At 44.6% G+C, this 5,530-nt stretch overlaps 1 long non-coding RNA gene across 10 annotated transcripts; it reads right to left on the bottom strand.

Moving 5' to 3' along the window:
- Nucleotides 1-215: 215 nt before the first annotated feature.
- On the bottom strand, nucleotides 216-5,019 carry LOC123183039 (uncharacterized). Of its 10 annotated transcripts, none has more exons than XR_006492414.1 (8): nucleotides 4,631-5,011; nucleotides 4,518-4,555; nucleotides 4,377-4,442; nucleotides 3,888-3,961; nucleotides 3,626-3,751; nucleotides 3,358-3,484; nucleotides 2,491-2,610; nucleotides 216-741 (listed from the first exon to the last, which is right to left on the bottom strand). It is a non-coding gene; the product is annotated as an uncharacterized lncRNA (long non-coding RNA). The 10 variants fall into 10 exon arrangements; XR_006492411.1 differs by having other exon boundaries at nucleotides 3,875-3,961; nucleotides 4,631-5,007; XR_006492409.1 differs by having other exon boundaries at nucleotides 3,358-3,625; nucleotides 3,743-3,751; nucleotides 3,875-3,961; nucleotides 4,631-5,000.
- Between the last annotated feature and the right edge of the window lie 511 nt (nucleotides 5,020-5,530).

Raw genomic sequence — 5,530 nt, 5'->3', positions numbered from 1 at the left:
CCACCGCCAGCTTCTACAACTAGATCGGAAATGTGCCTTGGCGCGTGGTGCCTGGCTGAACATGTTGTCCCAGCATTTAAACAAAGCGCGGTACCGTTGCTAGTTGGTATGGGATTATTTGTCAAAGTCATGGCATAAGGCAAGGCAATCACATTTTCCAAATGCAAAGAAAACACGAGAAATTTTGTCAGTAGAACAATTCATCTGGAAGTTCATAGGAAATGGAAATATATACTTGTGCCAAAAGCGAGCAAGGTCGATCAATCCACATCAAGTTTGATATAGATAGTGTACTTTTCATACAGGAAAAGAAAGCCACAACAGCAGTGTGAGACAAAGAACTTATAGTTCCACAAAAGCATATTTTTGGATACATCCACCTGATCGTCTTGACGTTCGACCTTTTATACGCCACATCACATGAACCTGCTATGAGTAGTTTGTTTTGTCACTTGAAACAGATAACATTTTCCCCATTGACAACAGAGTTATGAACCTTGAAACAAACTTTTCAAAGTTTGTATTATCAATGACGGCTACCTACACGTGGTGTCGAGACCGAAGACACATAAGAGATTTCTTTCAACCTTTGACCAACCTCATAGTTATTGTCGCTCTTCCGTCCACACCATTCATCAGACGGACTTGCCCCATGGCACATCCATCACCCTCCCAACACGACACAATCCAGGTGACTTGCCCCATGGCGCATCCATCACCCTCCTTTCATCAAACCATGTTCTGTTAAAAGGATAAATTGGTTAGCAGTTCATACAGTCCTATAACCCATCATATAATTTACCTAAATAGTGATACCTTTGTGCTCAATGAAAAATGCAGAAGACATGAACAATACATGTGTTGGTTAATAACTAAGGGTGTGCTACCAACACACTTGAAAGGCAGAAGACGTGAACAATACATAACAGGCCTTGAAATAAATCCATTTAAGAAAAGTATGACTACAATTCAATGGACAGATTTAATCTGCTCCCACATGTATGTAACAGTAACATGTAGCTTGTATGGAGAAGAAAAGAAAGCAGGCCACATGATCTGAAGCAAATGAACTGAAGAAAGCAGGTCACATGATCATATTCAGAGCACAAATTAAAAGAAAAGTAGGGAAGTTAGCAGGACAGATGTTAGTATGCTGCAGATCTGTGGCCTCAAAACAACCCATAAGATGGTACTAAACATGTTACGACCCTCTTTTCCTTTTCTAATTTTATCCTTCCCCAACCATGGCTTGAGGATACCATGGTTTTACATGTACTTGAGGATGCCTGTCATTATCTAAACTGATTATGTTTAAAGTCCCTATCTGATTTAGACTAAGCAGGAGAACATGGTATGAACTTTACTACTGATGATAAGGTATCTTGTACGAACTTTAATGTTCTAAAGCCGAGAATATAACGTATCATGTATGAACTTTAATACTGATGATATATAGAGAAAACGAACATGTGCGAGATTACTGAATAACCTGTCAAGAATTGATATTTGCACAGAAATATGGATTGAGAAATCTGAAACCTGAGCAAGAATGGTTTAACTACAAATATATTCAATCCTTATTTGAATTTATGGCAAGTCAAGAATCTATTATGGCAAATCTTAGCACTGTATCCTTTTCTGTGAGCACTCATTAATTAGAATAATGAAAAGGAGGTGCACTTAATCCAAATCCACATGAATGTTTGCCTTTGTATGATGGTAGAGCCTTAAATTCGCAAACTTAAAATACGAGAGGATGAAACAATTAGCACCAAGAATTGGTCAGGTTGTACAATGACATTTTTCGAAACCAAATGCTAACACAAAGTCAATTAGTGCATAAAAGAGAGATAGCTTCTAGAAATCATACACGCCAATTTCACGGTTCACTAGAAAAGAAACACAACAAAGTAAAAAAAAAGCAAGGAGCAAGCAATCAGTGCAGAAAAAAGACAATAAAAATTAGTGCAAGAAGCAAAGCAACTGGTGCAGAAAAGTAACACTACAAACTAAACACCAAATAGCAAGCAATGTGTAGTTGAAAGAAGTTCAAAACAAAAACATTATTTGCATCATTCTCCAAAAAGGCGAAGAAATGGAACTTTTGGACACAGTGAACTATAACTGTCGGCTCAGTCAACCACATCTCAAACTCTAGGGCTACATATGGTACTGCTTCAGGAACCCATCTCATACTACAATGATATTTTTAAAGATGATATTATTTCCTGACCACATTGGCAATAAGGAGTCCACATATACAATACAATGGATTACCCTCCGACTATGTGTCACGGTGCAGGAGCAATATTATTTAATAAGAAAAAAAATACAAAATCCAATCATGTTAATAGAGCACCAACAGAATCTCCTATATCATTTGGAGACTAAAAGTAATAAGAATAAAGGACATATGAAACCAGTGGTTTAACTCTACATGTTAGATAAAGAAAATGGTAGAGTGGGCATATATAACATCCGCCGCCTTACCTCCTAACGGGAAGCAGACGCACTCGCGTCGTGGCTCTGGCATCTACGTTTTGAGCTACAGCAGAACAAAGGTACTCTTGAGTGAACCGAGAGAGCCGGCCTCCACACCTTTTTGTAATCCTGTCATTTAATTTTTTTTCCAGATTAGGTACAATATGAGCCCACACATACAAAAAATGGATTACTCTCTATTATTTGACGTTGTGTAGAATTAGAAGTGCATAAACATTATTGTCATTATAGAAGGGAATCCAGGTACATGCATTAAGCATACAGAGACCTATTTCTTGGAAGTGGCACTACTCCCACTTGAGAAATAGGAGCATACAGAGCTGAGCTACAATGAAAAAAAAAAGACTATTCGGTTGCGGTCAAGAGGACCGGGGAACTAACAAATGGACGAAGTGAACATATTTAGCCGAACTTCACAATAGACAGCTAGTTACCTCTTTATCGACAATGACCATAATGTGTACTGAACGCACATTGTCTAGTGTGGTTAAACTATAGGGGAATTAATTAGCACAATGACCACCAGGACAACCTACAGGGCTTTGCATGTGCTCGACACAAATGTTCACTCTGTGTCATCTTGTATATCAACATCTCTCTCTCTCTCTCTCTCTCTCTCTCTCTCTCTCTCTCTCTCTCTCTCTGCATAATTCATACAACAAAGGGCTCCTGCTAGTATCATGCGACCTCTACAACTGAGGAATTTTAGAATAGTTGATTCAGACCTCCAAATCAGAAGAGGGATTCAGTATGATACTTGAATTTAAGTTTGACGTATGGATCTTCCTGTGACTCTACCATGTCCTATTATCCGAGATAGTTCTTGTTCCCTAAACTGCAGGGTAGGAGGCTCACCTTGTTGCTGTAGGTTGACTTTGCTTGGGGAGGTAGTAGCTGCAGGATCGTAGGAGGAGGCTGAAGCGAGCTCGAGTCGGTCGGTGGCAGCCGGCCACAATATTTTATCGTTTTCATGCCTGGAACACTACAACATCATGTGAATGTAAATGAAAAGTAACATTTGTGACGGTGGCGACCTGCAAGCCACGATGATGAGAGTAGAAGCAGTCCAGGCAACGATCTCTCCCTACTTGCGTCGCTGCTCCAATCCAAGACATAAACAAACCTGGCAAGAGATCCAAAACATGAAATGAGCTCTCCGTCGAATCATGAAACAAGAGAAGCAGCCCCAGTAGGTCTACAGGTGCAGCGGCAAGAAGATTTTATGCATATGCAGACACACCAGATATCCCTGCATTACGACAAAATAGTGGTTAATGGATGGACATATTACCAGCCTACCAGACAACATATATCTTTTTTCAGTTTGACATAGAAGTACATTTCCAGATAACAGAGATGTTCTATATACTACCTCTAGAGCTCACCAAGTATAGCAATGATAGTCTGGGTTCGGGACGACCGTTTCTCTGGTGGTCTTCTCTGTTGTATCTCTCCCAAACTGTGAAGAAGGGAAGGACAAAATAGGTTACAAGTACAAGATTGAAAGTAGAGTATACTACGGAGGTAGTACTTCACAAAGATGTTTGTGAGCTAACGAGAGATACTATTGGTGTAGTTCGCTGGTGCTTCCGGCCATGTCTCCTCGTACCAGCAAAACAAGAAAAGCCTAAATGTCCCTTCCTTGGAACCTAGCTAGACTAAAAGCAACAAAACACAAATACTCCACCAGGGAAGAAGCACCAATTGCAGGCACTACCAGACCAGACAAAGAGGAAAAGACCTTTGGCCTTTACCAGATGCAGGACAAACAACAAATGGCCCATGCTGGCCAAACACACAACACTTGGCCATGCCGCCGTATACCTAGCACTCTAACACGAGAGGACAAAAGGAGGAGAAGAAGAGGGGTTAACCTCAGATCCATGAACGAAGACGCAACCGGGTCAGATCAAAGGAGGCACCGGCAACACCCGACAAATCTGCGAGGAAAACAAGGGGAAATCAAAGGTGAGGAAAAGCTAGCAGCCAACAAGAGCACATACATACACATATACCTGCAAATCGATGACCACAACAGCAGATTGACAGAGACCTGCACGCAAACAAGATCACAGATCAGCTAAGAACAACGTGGAAAACTAACACGCGAAGAGGAAAGGCAGCTCACCTCGACCGGCCCCACCTTGCTCCGCCGCTCCCTCCTGCGCGCGTCCTACCTCACTCGCGAGGGCCGACGCCGAGCCGCGCTTTTCCTAATGAGCACCAAGGGGGCGTGGAGGAGGAAACGGCCCGACGGCGCGAGGGCGAGCAGAGGTGGAGGCGTCGGCGCGAGGGCGAGCAGAGGCGGAGGCGGCGGCGCGAGGGCGAGCAGAGGCAGAGGCGGTGGCGGCGGCGCGAGGGCTAGCAGAGGCGGAGGCAGCAACGCGAGGATGAGCAGAGGCGGAGGCGAGAGGGCGAGCGTGCGAGCGCGGGGTTAGGGTTCACAGAGGAGATCGAGAGAGGGAGAGGAGGAGGTGGGACGTGCGAGTGCGGGCGGGACGGGCGAGACGGCAGGGCGGGGCCGCGGGGCCGCGGTCATCGGCCACGGCCAAGGCGAGCGGGACGGGCGGGCGGGGCGGGGCGGCGGGACGGGCGAGACGGCAGGGCGGGGCGAGCGGCTAGGGTTCTATGGGGAGCTGGTGAGATTTTATATCCTATGGTGAAATGACTAAAATGCCCTCGACGTGGCACAAGAATTACACGCGGTGGCACGAGATCTTTAACAGCGGGAGGTAACTATTCATTGTAGCAGTGTTACCTGGTCGATCCAACGGCCGAGGTCCTCCAGTAGCCTGATCTAACGGCTGAAAACGCATCAAATAAGAGATCCGACGGCCAAAAATCGCTGAGCTATGAGGAGACCCATGTTCTCCCTAGATACTTATATCAGGATTCCTGGGACGGCGACGCTGTGGCGCGCTGCGCTGCGTTCGCATGCATGTGTCGTGCGTTTCGTGCCGACTGAAGGCTAGCTTTGCTGTTCGTTTTTGGCCGACGGCAGGTTATTCACTGGCCTGGCTAAACTTCT

The sequence above is a fragment of the Triticum aestivum genome, chromosome 1D (genome assembly GCF_018294505.1).
Source record: "Triticum aestivum cultivar Chinese Spring chromosome 1D, IWGSC CS RefSeq v2.1, whole genome shotgun sequence".
Taxonomy (NCBI): Eukaryota; Viridiplantae; Streptophyta; class Magnoliopsida; order Poales; family Poaceae; genus Triticum; species Triticum aestivum.
Note: the sequence above shows the minus strand (reverse complement) of the source record. Positions and strands in the feature narration are given on the sequence as shown.